This window comes from Hyperoodon ampullatus, assembly GCF_949752795.1.
Source record: "Hyperoodon ampullatus genome assembly, chromosome: 9".
NCBI classification, from domain to species: Eukaryota; Metazoa; Chordata; class Mammalia; order Artiodactyla; family Ziphiidae; genus Hyperoodon; species Hyperoodon ampullatus.
Genome location: NC_136922.1, coordinates 10,162,082 through 10,174,570, shown reverse-complemented (window position 1 = coordinate 10,174,570; position 12,489 = coordinate 10,162,082). Strand labels below are relative to the sequence as shown.

At 42.7% G+C, this 12,489-nt stretch overlaps 1 protein-coding gene across 3 annotated transcripts in view; it reads right to left on the bottom strand.

Annotated features, from left to right (window-relative positions):
* Nucleotides 1-12,489, bottom strand: part of MAGI2 (membrane associated guanylate kinase, WW and PDZ domain containing 2) — a gene marked incomplete at both ends in the record, with an annotated part of 1,325,315 nt that overhangs the window by 115,800 nt on the left and 1,197,026 nt on the right. The window lies entirely within an intron of this gene.

Here is a 12,489-nt window from a genome sequence, read left to right as displayed (position 1 = left end):
CCCCTGCGTGGGCAGGCGGACTCTCAACCACTGTGCCACCAGGGAAGCCCTATCCTTATCTTTCTTACCCAAATATTACACATTTTAATGTCATACGAATTTCTGGTTACATGTATTTTCTCTAACCCCTTGTACTTTAAAGCATAGTTACTATATGTGTTTTCATTTTTACTAAGCAGACATATGTGTTCATAATCACTTCACTTGAGATCATCATCATAAAATGATTTTTATTACTCTATCATGATAAACGAATGAGAAATGTAAACACAAAGGCTGAAGAACCTCAAAATGTGTTTCTTTGTCCACAGTTAAATACCAATTACATTCTAGAGGGAAGAGACCAAAAGTGAAAAAGCAGATATAAGGATGGCAAAAGAGCACATGAAAAGATCCTCAATATCATTAGTCTTTAGGGAAGAAATGTAACTTGAAACGACTACATACCTACTGGAATGGCTAAAATTTAAAAAACAACAACAAAGCCTGAAAACAAGTACTGGTGGGGATGTGGACCATCCAGAGCCCTTATCCAGGGAAATACCAAATGGAACAGCCATGTTGGAAAGTGGTGCCACATGAACCAACAATTCCACTCCTAGATATTTACCCACGTGAAGTGAAAACGTATTTTCACACGAAAACCTATATGAAGAGGTTCATAGCTGCTTTATTCATAATCACCCAAAACAGGAAACAACCAGAATATCCTTCAACTGGGAATGGATAAGCAGACTCTGCTACATTCACACAATGGAATACTATTCAGCAATTTAAAAGGAACCGATATTGACACGTGAAGTAACCTGGATGAATCTGAAATGCATTATGCTAAGTGGCTACATACTGGGTGATTCTACTTATATGGGAAAAGGCAAAACTACAGAACAGAGAACAAATCCATGGTTGCCTGGGCTGAGGGTGAGCAGAGGGCCTGACCTCCTTGTGGTACTAGTTACAAAACCAAACACGTTTGTCAAAACTCACAGACTCTAGACTAAAAAGGGTAACGTTTACTATCTATAATTAAACCTTAAAAATGGGAGGAAAGTAAATAATCAGGGAGAGATAAAGAAAAGGTTTGGGGTGGAAATAAATAGAGATAAGTGAAAGAACTAATGTCGAGTAGGCAGGAGAAAGGAGGTGGGAGCGGAGAGTGGAGGAGGAGGAGATGCTGCCTCGTCTGCATTTAAATGCTGAACAGGACCTTCGCAGGTGGGCAAGGATGGGGACAGCATCGCAGTCACAGGGCATGTGACTCACAGAGGCACAGATCTGTGGGTCTGCATTGTGGGTCCAGGGGTGCCATGAGCATAAAGAGTGAGGCCTGGGATGCAGGTGACAGGGAGAGATCATGAAAAGCCTTACTGGCTGTGGCAGGGGGCTTGGAATTCATGTGAAGGCCAAGTAAGAAGTCACTAACGGATTAGGCAGGAAGCAGTATCATCAGACTTGTTGTTTTAGGAAGAGTACCATCGGTGGCGGTGTGAAGGGTGACGGAAGGGAACAAGGGTGGGAAGAAGCCTGGAGGCAGGGAGGGCACTTCAAGGCCGCAGCAATGCTCCAGAGCTGTCCAGTCCAACATGGTAGTTACTAGCCACACACGGCTATTCAGATCAACTGAAATGAAAGACAAGTAAAAATCTAGTTCCTCAGCCACAGTAGCCTTGTTTCCGGTGCTCCATAACTACACATGGCTAGTGGCTACAGTACTGTTTAGTGCAGAATAGAACATCACCATCACTGCAGAAAGTTCTTCTGCACAGGGCTAATCTAGAACCTCTACTAAACCCTTGGCAGTGGCAGTCGGGCGGGCCTGATATATTCGAGTTGTTTATCTGGAAAACATGTTTGGGTAATAGCTTGTTTTAGTCTCTCAAGAATGAAAGATAGGGGCTTCCCTGGTGGCGCAGTGGTTGAGAGTCCGCCTGCCGATGCAGGGGACACGGGTTCGTGCCCCGGTCCGGGAAGATCCCACATGCCGCGGAGCGGCTGGGCCCGTGAGCCATGGCCGCTGAGCCTGCGCGTCGGGAGCCTGTGCTCCGCAACGGGAGAGGCCACAACAGTGAGAAGCCCGCATACCGCCAAAAAAAAAAAAAAAAAAAGAATGAAAGATACATAGACTTGTGTATAGACTTGTGCATAGACTCAGCTAGGATATGAACTTAGCTATTGGGAGGCCTACTTTAAAGCTTGTGAGCATCTACATTGATTGGAGCTGAAAGCCATGCCTGCCAGCCTTCTCTTAGCCACTTAGCCCCAGGGAGCATCACTATCCGTGGCTAACTCGATGCTACCAACTGGATGTCTGTGTCCTCTCCAAATTCATATGTTGAAACCTAAGCCTCAGAGTGAAGGTTATTTGGAGGTGGGGCCCTGGGAGGGGATTAGGTCATGAAAGTGGAGTCCTCATGAATGGGATTAGTGCCCTTATGAAAGGAACCCCACCGATATCCCTTGTCCCTTCCACCACATGAGGGGTGAGGGCACAGTGAGACGATGGGCCGTCTATGAAGCTGGCCCTCACCTGGCACTGAATCTGTCAGCGCCTTGATCTTGGACTTCCCAGCCTCCAAAACTGTGAGAAATAAACTTCCGTACACTGGTGTTTACAAGCCACCAATCTGGTGGCTGTTACAGAAGCCTGAACGGACTAAGACACTTGGCAACCAATACAATAGAGGTCTTATTGTATTTGAATTTTGTCAAATGCCTATAGAAAGTAAGCTATTTTTCATCTTGCTGTTCATCTAGCAAGTCTGAAAAACATTTGAATGAAGACTTCTAAGTGGAAATATTCTTCTATCTCATGTTATTTCAACTGTTCTCTGCCAGAATACCTTATAAACTATGTACCCTTGCTTACTGGAAGACTCTCCTCTATGATGAATCCATAAATATATATCTATATTATGAACAGTCTCTGAACAGAAGGTTTTGGGCACCTCACCCTTGGGAAAGCAGATGGGTTCATCAGGTGTCCAACATCTGGGCATGTCTGTGAAGCAAACCATTGCCTGGCTTAGAGTAATAAGATCTGGAAGAGATCAGACTGGAAAATGAATATGCCAGTAGAAGGCCCCACTATTAATTAATTTACTTTGGCACAGTATACATGTTAGGAATGCCTAGTGATCTTCACCCAGAGGAGGCTGACTGATTAATCTTTAGAAATAATTCTAACCAAAGACTGGTAGTGGTTTGTTTGGGAAAAAAATCCAGCTTAAATTTCAAAATTATTGGTGGTCAAGTGAACAAAGAGAGCTTTCACCGGGATTTGGTCTGGCAGGAAGGAGCTGGTTAGAGGTACTCCCTGAGTCCTTGATGAAAGCTGGGGCACAAAAAGAAATGCTATTTATCCCAGTCCAAGTGGGAGAAATATTCCCTCATAGCACTCGTTCAACATAGCTGGAAAATGGTGATAAATAACAGTACTGTGTTCACTTAACTACATGCTTTTAAAATAGATGCCTATGTGGAATCAGCTTTTCTTACGTGGTTGATTGTTGGAGAAAAGAAGAAAAATAAAATCACAGAGAATGTAATCCAACATGAGGCCCTGAATAGATCGTAAAGAAAATGTGTCTTTTGCAAAAGTGAACTGCAGGCTCAGGATTTGTTTGAACCCCATGGGAGGAATGATGGGCATTTTCCACTGGTAGAGGGGGACCATGTACACAAAGTCTGGGCTCTTTTTGCAGCTGCGATCTCCCTGTACCGTCTCGTGAATAACAAGGGGCTGCAGGACATAAGCCCAGAGGAAACAGCTACTGATCACCAACCAACGAGCTTTAAGACAACCGAAGAGTTGAAGCTAAGAAGGCATCTGCACATCCACCTTCTGCCACTGCCTGGAGAGTCTTTGAACATAATAATAAAACCCTCCTGAAGAATGATTCCCAGTGGGGAAAGCTTATGATTATGATTTATGAGCTCCATTCAAATACGAAAGATGGTCTAGAATTAAAAAAAAAAAATACACGGTGAGCCCTCACATTTTTTTGATAGGTTGCATCGCTCTTCTTCTTGAGAATAAATAAGAATGATGGTGTGTCTCTGTGGACTTGTGTTTTACAAGTTAATGATCTTTAAATGTGTTGGTGCTAAGAGAGTAAAATGCTTACATCCGTCTTTCCATTTTAGTTATAGATGCGTGGATGTTCGGATATCAGAGTACTTAGAGTTTATGCAAAACCTTTTTTTGTTGTTGTTTGCTTGTCTGCTTCCTGGTAAGACCTAGGCAGCCAGGTTTTAATTTGGGAACAAACCTAGTCATGCTCAGGACTGAAATAAAAAATGGAATTTAATCAGTAGGTCCTAGTCATCTGGTTTTAGATGGGTATGATCCTATAAAGAAGAAATGTGAATTAGAAGTTGTTCACTGGGAACAGATAGGGGTTACTTTGTTAATGAGGATTGTGGAATGAATAAATAATGTGAAGTCACCCTTTTTTCTAAGGCGCTTGGGCTGCCATCCAAACCTTCCTGCTTAGGGTGATATGATTATCACTGAGGTGATGTTCATCCAGACGGATGGCCATTCCAGGATGAGGCGAGTCAGAGGGCATACTGAGGCCAGCAGCCTGGCCCTTCGGAGGACAAGGGTTTTGCAACCCAAATGCTCACAACTAGAGGGCTTCCCAGAGGCACCGAGATGGCTCGCTGGGGCCTGATTTCTTAGAGGCCTCTGTCATCTAAGACTTCACCCCTGAGCTGGTACAGAATCATCTACTCAGGCTGAGAACAACTGATGCGAAATCTGTATTCTGGGACACTGTGTTACAGTTCCACTTTCTTATAGTGCAATTTCTCATGCTGCGCGAGGACCAGCTTGCAAACATTTCCTCCCCTGAGTTCTTTGCTCATTCTCAGAGATATGTCTTGCTGCCTCTAAGGGATGGAACAGCTAGGTTTAGGTGTATAGGAAGTGAGACCAGAGAACATTCACACTTTTACTTTGATGAGGACAGTGCTGATCTATATGAGGATCTAATACCATCCCACCAACATAAATTATGTGACAAATCCTTAAAAAGTATGCTACTGGGAACTGTGAGGGGTTCAAAGAAATGTCCTAATTTCTTGCCCTTAAGGAACTTACAATTTATTTAGGCGTAGCAAAACATAAACCTATAAAAGTAAAGTGACAATGATAGTAATAAGACATGATAAGAGAAAGGAAATAACAGAGCAGTCAACAATCAAGGGGTTTACAGACAAAAAATTTTTTTAAAAAATAAAGAATTCCATATAAGAACTGGAGAAAACACTTAAGAAAGAAGGGTGAGGGGTCAGGCAAACTCTTATTCAGAAGTTAAGAGATTTTTTTTTTTTTTTTTTTTTTTTGCGGTACGCGGGCCTCTCACTGCTGCAGCCTCTCCCGTTGTGGAGCACAGGCTCCGGACGCGCAGGCCCAGCAGCCATGGCTCACGGGCCCAGCCGCTCCGCGGCACGTGGGATCCTCCCGGACCGGGGCACGAACCCGTGTCCCCTGCATCGGCAGGCGGACTCCCAACCGCTGCGCCACCAGGGAAGCCCAGAAGTTAAGAGATTTTTGAGCTGCTTGTGAGAGATGCTTACTGTTTGGGCAGTAGTCTCTACCTCATAGGGTTGCTGTGAAAATTAAATACAATGGAAGATTCTTAGCACAGTGTCTGGGACAAAGCTTGATAACATTTATTAGTGGATAAAAGAAGGTATTTCAAGTGGCAGCTGCCAAAACATGGACACTGGGGCAGGAAAGTAAAAGTTGTCTTTCAGGGGTAACTACACCAGCTTTGATGGAATGGAACTGTGAGGACCTGCTGGTAAAAAGTGGCTGTGTTTACATTACCGAGGGTCTTGAATATAAGAGAGGTGTCTTTGAACTTTACCCTGTAGATATTTTTATCAGGGGTGTTATGATCAAGGATTCACTATGAGAAGACTGGATTACACATAGAAAGTGCTGCCTTTCTTGATGAACTTTGCATCATTAGAAACTCCACTCGTACCCTAGCCCCTGGCCACCTCCTGAAGCAGAAATTGTCACACTAATAAATATGAAAAGACTGATTTGATTTAAACCATATGCACGTCAGTGCAGACTGAACACAATCTTATCTTTTTTGTGTATGTAGATTTGCTAAAAGATTATGAAGACATTTGCTTATCTTATGGTTTCATGAGTTATATTTAGAAGCCGGATATTTGGAGGAAACCCGGCATTTTATATAGTGTCCCCTGTCCCACCGTATTTCTTCTGTTCTAAAAGCACTCACGTTAACAGCGTGGGTGACACCGTCATGCCTCCTGAGTGAAGTACTCTCAGCATAAAACTCAGAGCAAAAGCACTATGTCGTTAAAGGAATTCAAAGCAGAGATTCATTTAAGGATTAAGGGAATATGGCAGGTTGCAAAGCTGTCTAAGAACTCTGAAAGGAAACTTGCTTTTGCAAACCAAAGACAAATAGCGAAACCAATAACACTCGCTTTCTAATTCCCATGTTCCAGCACGGGTATAACTTCAGAAACTTTCCAGCAATGACATTTGAGGATGCAGCATTCATAGGTCAAAGTTAACAATGATTTACAGAAAGTCAAGGTCCCAGCATCAGCACCAGTTGCACCAGCTGCCTGTGTTTTTAAGGTGATCAATGAACAAACCTCAGTATGGAGTTCTGAAGAAACTTCATTGCCATAACCCAAAGCAATAAAATGTAAGACGGGACACTTACTGGTTGCTGAGGTTCAGAGGCTTCACTTTAGGGCAAACCTTTGTAACTATGGGCCATTAAAAGGAGTGTACCACTAAAGGGTACAGGTGTGCCATGACAGCCATTGCTTCCCAAGGAGGTTGAGTGAGGTTAGGGGTAGAGCCCCTGGGGAGGTTGCCTTTTGCCTCGATCAGCCTCATTCATTTTATCTCAGTGCGATATGCAAATGCTATCACTTTGTAAGAGAAAGAAGGAGGGAAACACTGCCTTAAAATGTCTTAAACGGGGAGCTGGTTTAGTATATTTAAGTGCTTGTTTCAGATCATTTCTTGACAAAGGATAAGATGAACAAAAGAACTGAAAGTGTTAGGAGCACCTTAAAAACATAATAAAAAATGAAAGTAATGAAAGTTTAAAACGATAACTTAAGGCAATGAAAAATATAATCCAGGCCTCAGATTTACCCAAGGTTTTTCACACACAGACGAAACTAACATAATACCTTATATTTCCATGCTGATTCATGGCATAATATAATCTAGAGCTGGAAAAGGCTATTAAGACCATCTTTCCTTATAGTTTAGATGAGGAAGGAGCACAGGAAGACCAAGTGACTAGCTCAAGGGACACGATCGTTAGTGCATAAGCTGGAGACAGGCTCAGACGTGTTGTCCAATGCACTTTTCATTTAGTTTAAATCTCCTTGTATTAGGGCAAAACTGTAGAAGTCTTGGCTTTCAGTTTTAATTTGTACGTCTCCTAAATTCAAATGGCTATTCAGTGGTTGCATAGTGGGTGGGGTGAGTTTTGGTGGAAAAAATCTTAACTTGCTTTACTGATGGTTCAGTTTTATTTCAGACTTATTAGGGAATTATACTTAAAATGTCATAAAAGACCTGCTAGATAAGCTTCTGAATCTCTAGAATAACTTTTCAACACCAGGGCCTATGGACAGCATTAAGGACTCTGAGAGTCGTCAGGGCATTTTACCAAAGGTAACTAATGTCTTCCTAGAATGTCAGATTGCAGTGGGCATCAGGGAAAGCCACCAGTGACCTAGTCTGTACTCCCACCTGTGCCAGAGAAAGTGCACACAAAGAAACAAAGATTTTCAGCCCTGGTACAGAGCTGAAAGATTAAGAGCCAGCAGCGTGCTGACCAGTGAGTTGTTTGCAACACAGACAAGGAAAACAGACTCGAAGCCGTTAGGACAATATGAATAAAGGAAGGAAGCGTTGAAATGACTGTTCCTCTACTGGTGTTGCTTGGGTTGCTACTATGGCTGCTGTCCAGAGTACGTTCTACCTCCCAGTTTGTGATGGGCCTGCACCTAAATTTACGAATTCCCTCAATAGGCTGCCAGCCTCCAACACCACCGTCCAAGCTGCCCACGCACGGCTACCCAATACATTTCAACATAACCTTCCTCACAGGTTTTACAAGAGCAGGAGAATCAGTGTCACTTTTATTTCATCACTGGTGTCAAAGCCCTTCTTGGGAACCTCTGGTGGGAAAGCAGGTTTTGGGGGCAGGGCAGGAAGCACCTGCGATGACGGTTACAGCTCTGTAATAAAACCTGGGTGTCGGACTCAGACCTTCAGCTGGGGAGGCCCAAAGGCTGACCTGTCAACCCCACTGCACATGGCCACTGGGGCTTTTTTTTTTTTTTTTTTTACATCTTTACTGGAGTATAATTGCTTTACAATGGTGTGTTAGTTTCTGCTTTATAACAAAGTGAATCAGCTATACATATACATACATCCCCATATCTCCTCCTTCTTGCATGTCGGACCCACTCTCCTTATCCCACCCCTCTAGGTGGTCACAAAGCACCGAGCTGATCTTGCTGTGCTATGCGGCTGCTTCTCACTAGCGATCTATTTTACATTTGGTAGTGTATATATGTCCAGAGCAAGCATCTGATCCACTCTGACTCTGAAGGCTACCTTCTTTATCCTGGGTACAAAACCTCAGTAAGTATGACAGCAGTCAGTCAATGGCAGCAAATGCCTTGAACTTCCCGAATACACCAACGTTTCCAGTTTTGGAGAAACTTCTAACATTATTTCCAGCTTTCAACATTTATCAATAATGTGGCAATGAACATCTTTCTATATAAATTTTTTTGAATCCTTTAAAGAATTTTAAGTGCAATTGCCTGTTACAGTTCACTCTTATCCTAGGCTCTGGTATACAAACCATTTTGTTTTCCCTTGAGTCTAATTTTAAGGTCTGAAAAAAAAAAACTTAATATTTTGGATAATGGGCCAGAAATGCTCAGGAAGCTTACCTGTTCTCAATTTAAATCAAGAAAGGTATTTCTGCACCTCATATAGAAGGCTTCTAAGATCTGTCTGCTCCCAAACAATAGTTGGCCTCCTGGCTTTGGAAGGAAGTAATATGCTCCCGAATTACATTAATAGTATAAAAAAGTTCTTTTTTATTTTTGGGGGAAATAATATTGTGAAAAAAGTATGTGAGGCTTTGATAAAGAGCCCTACTAAACTCCAGGCAACAAATAAGCCAGGAACTCGACTTTTCCAAGTTCCCAACTGGTTAAACATCTGGCCTTCTTGGCAAAGTTGCTGCCTGGGCTGAACAAGCGGTGGAAGGGCACTCCTTCTCTGTCTGCAGGGTGGGGAAGTTTACACTGGGTTCTCCACCTCTCCTCTCTTCTCTGATCTAGTCAACAGAGACATAAAGTTTGCAGGATATCCTAAAAGGCACAGCTCTGAGTCTGAATTTTGATGTTTGCCCTGACTCTTCTAGTCTATTGGTTAGTGCTTTCTGGGGAGACTTGCAGCCTGAAGCCTCAGCAAAGGCCCACTCTGCTCGACTGGCATGGCTGCCGCCGCTACTGCTCTCACGGCCCCCAGCCCTGGCCCAGGGGTGGGGAACACTGTGCTCCCAGAAGGTCAGCACGGGGGCGGGGGCGGAGCTGGCCCTCAGAGATGCTCATCTGCTGCCCGGATTTAGCTGCTCTGGGAGAGTGGTGGACTCTGACTTGAGTCAGACTGACCAGTCAGTCAAGATGGCTGACTGAACCGACAGCAGCGTGAACTCTGGGCCCTCCGAGAAGAGCGAGTTGATGGAACACAGTGATAATTCCTAGCGGGCAAGGTGGTCTAGACAGCAGTGACCACACACGTAGTGCTCACTCTGAGTCAGCGCTCTTCTAAGCACTTCCGTGTACTAATTCATTCAACCCTCACAGCAACCTGAGGACATAGGTATTAAAATGATTGTCTCTTTACATTCAAGGAAACTAAGGCCCAAAGAAGTTGTATAACTTCCCCAAGGTCACAGAGCTAGTCAATGACGGAGCCAGGTGTCAAATCCAGGCAGTACGATTAGAGCACCTGGGCTGTTAGCCACGCCACTCCCTTGCCTAGATGTGATGGTGCCCCTATCAAAGGCATAAATAACAGCACTCTGTCCGCTAAGGAGAGGATCTCAGTAGCCTGAAAAATAAACCACAAATGTGTTCAAGATCCTTGGGCCCAGACAAGACACGAAGAGAAAAATGACACCAGCCCTGGAAATGACTGTGACTCCTGAATATCAGAACAGGATCACGCTCTCCCAGGCTCACAGAGCCCAAGGAGCCTTGATATTCTGGCAGCGGATGTGTGGCACAGGAGGTGGCACTTCGCCCTTCTCTTCAGAATTAAGAGTTGAAAATTATTACGGAAGTTAAGCATGAAGGAGCATCAGGTCTAGAAACCTTTCAGGAGCATGTTGCAAATTACAGACTGTAAACATGCTCTTCCCAGAACATAGGGACAGCCTGTGTTTATATACACTATTGATACTATGTATGGAATGGATAACTAATGAGAACCTACTGTGTAGCTCAGGGAACTCTACTTGGTGCTCTGTGGTGACCTAAATAGGAAGGAAATCCAAAAAGGAGGGGATATATGTATACATATGGCTGATTCACTTCGCGTACAGTAGAAACTAACACAATATTGTAAAGCAACTACAATAAAATTTTTTTAAAGTTTCTTAAATTAAAAAGAAATAAATACGTGTAAAAAGAAGCTAGGAAGCATCATGAACTCAAATAGATTTCCACTCTCCAGGGTGATGTAAAATAATACCATTTCGAAAATGGTTAGAATTACTCTTTTGAGGTCAGTCTAATGTCACTTGGTAGGAAGAAAAATCCACATTTAATTGTAAGCATTTGCACCTGGTGTTTGCCAGACCTGTCCACGCGTGGATCTTATTTGCAACAGACAAATCCTCTGTGGCTTCCTTATGTAGTAAGTGTACACGTGTACACAAGCATGCACGCACATGCACACACATTCTCCTATACGTTTAGCAATAATGTTGTCACATTTCAAATAAAGCTGAGACCTTAAATACATGCTTAACACTTTCATTGTGGTAGTACACTTAATTTTATTCCAGTCCTTTAGGTATCCTGCCCCAATAAAAAATTTGAATGCCTGGAATAGCTACAAAAGCTTTCTGTGAACATTTTCCCCAAGTGTAAATTATTGGAAGATTGTTCATATAATTGAAGAAAATCTTGTGTCCTTTTAATCTTGCTGAATCCACCCCACTGACAGAATCCTGCCTTTACTCTATGCTTAAGGACTGGATTTATTTCTTTAGCTTATCATGAAGAAAAAGATAAATGAAATCATACTTTCAGATGTACGTAATTTAGCTTCTGCACATTTTCACCTTTCACAAAGTTTAATGCTTCTATAGCTTCCACTCTTGAATTTGTCAAAGCTAAAGATAAACAGGGCAATTCTCTCCATTTAGTCCTGGTAGTATTATGCTAACATTAACTTTATCATAAAAAGTTCTTATTCATTCTCAACAATTTGATTTCTTGAGCAGTGTTTGATACCCGCACCCCTTGCCATGTGCTGGGGACAACCACAATTCATAAGAATTTCAGGACCACAGCATGACTCAATTATTGTTTCTCCTAATGCTCTCTGTTATGGTGTTTCTATCCACAACGTTTTGGGCCAAATCACTCGTTCATGAAAAATGAACAAGTTTTCCTATCACTTCTGTCCTACTGCTTGCTGGCTGATGAGTGACTTCTGGAATAGTGTCGCTGAAAGGAAAACCACTGAGGAAGCTGAGAATCTGCAAAGATGATTGATTGGAAGAGAGATATGACCTCTGACTGTCACCTGTTGTACAGACTCTTGGAACCTTAGATTTGGAGGAACCTCAGAAGGTGAAAACATCTACTCCTCCCCCATCCATTTCTTCTACCAAGGCACTGGGATCTCTGGACCCACAGGGCTGTCTTATTAAGTTATTTACTTACTTACTTAAAATTTTATTATTTATTTATTTTTTACTGAAGTATAGTTGACCTACAACACTATGTTAGCTCCAGGTACACAACATACTGATTTGATATTTTTATACATTACAGAATGATCAGTGCAATCCACAAGACGGTGTTAAAGGTCTCCGAACTATGTCTCATGCTTCCACTCTGGCTCTCTTCCTGATTTCATTTTTCATAAGCATCTGGATTCATCTTTTAAAAATATACGTCAGATATCTGTCTACCGCTTAAAACCTTCCAATGGTTCCCATGGATTTAGACTATAATCCACGCTTCTTCCCAAGGGTGTGTGAAGCCCTGCACAGCCTGGCTCCTGCCTAGGTCTATGTCCTGGTCTCATGCTGCTCGTGTTCACTAGACCACAGATGTACTGGACTTCTGTATGTGTATCTATATACACATAATCTGTATATAAACATATACATATCTATTTAATTGAAGTATAGTTGACTTACAAGTTTA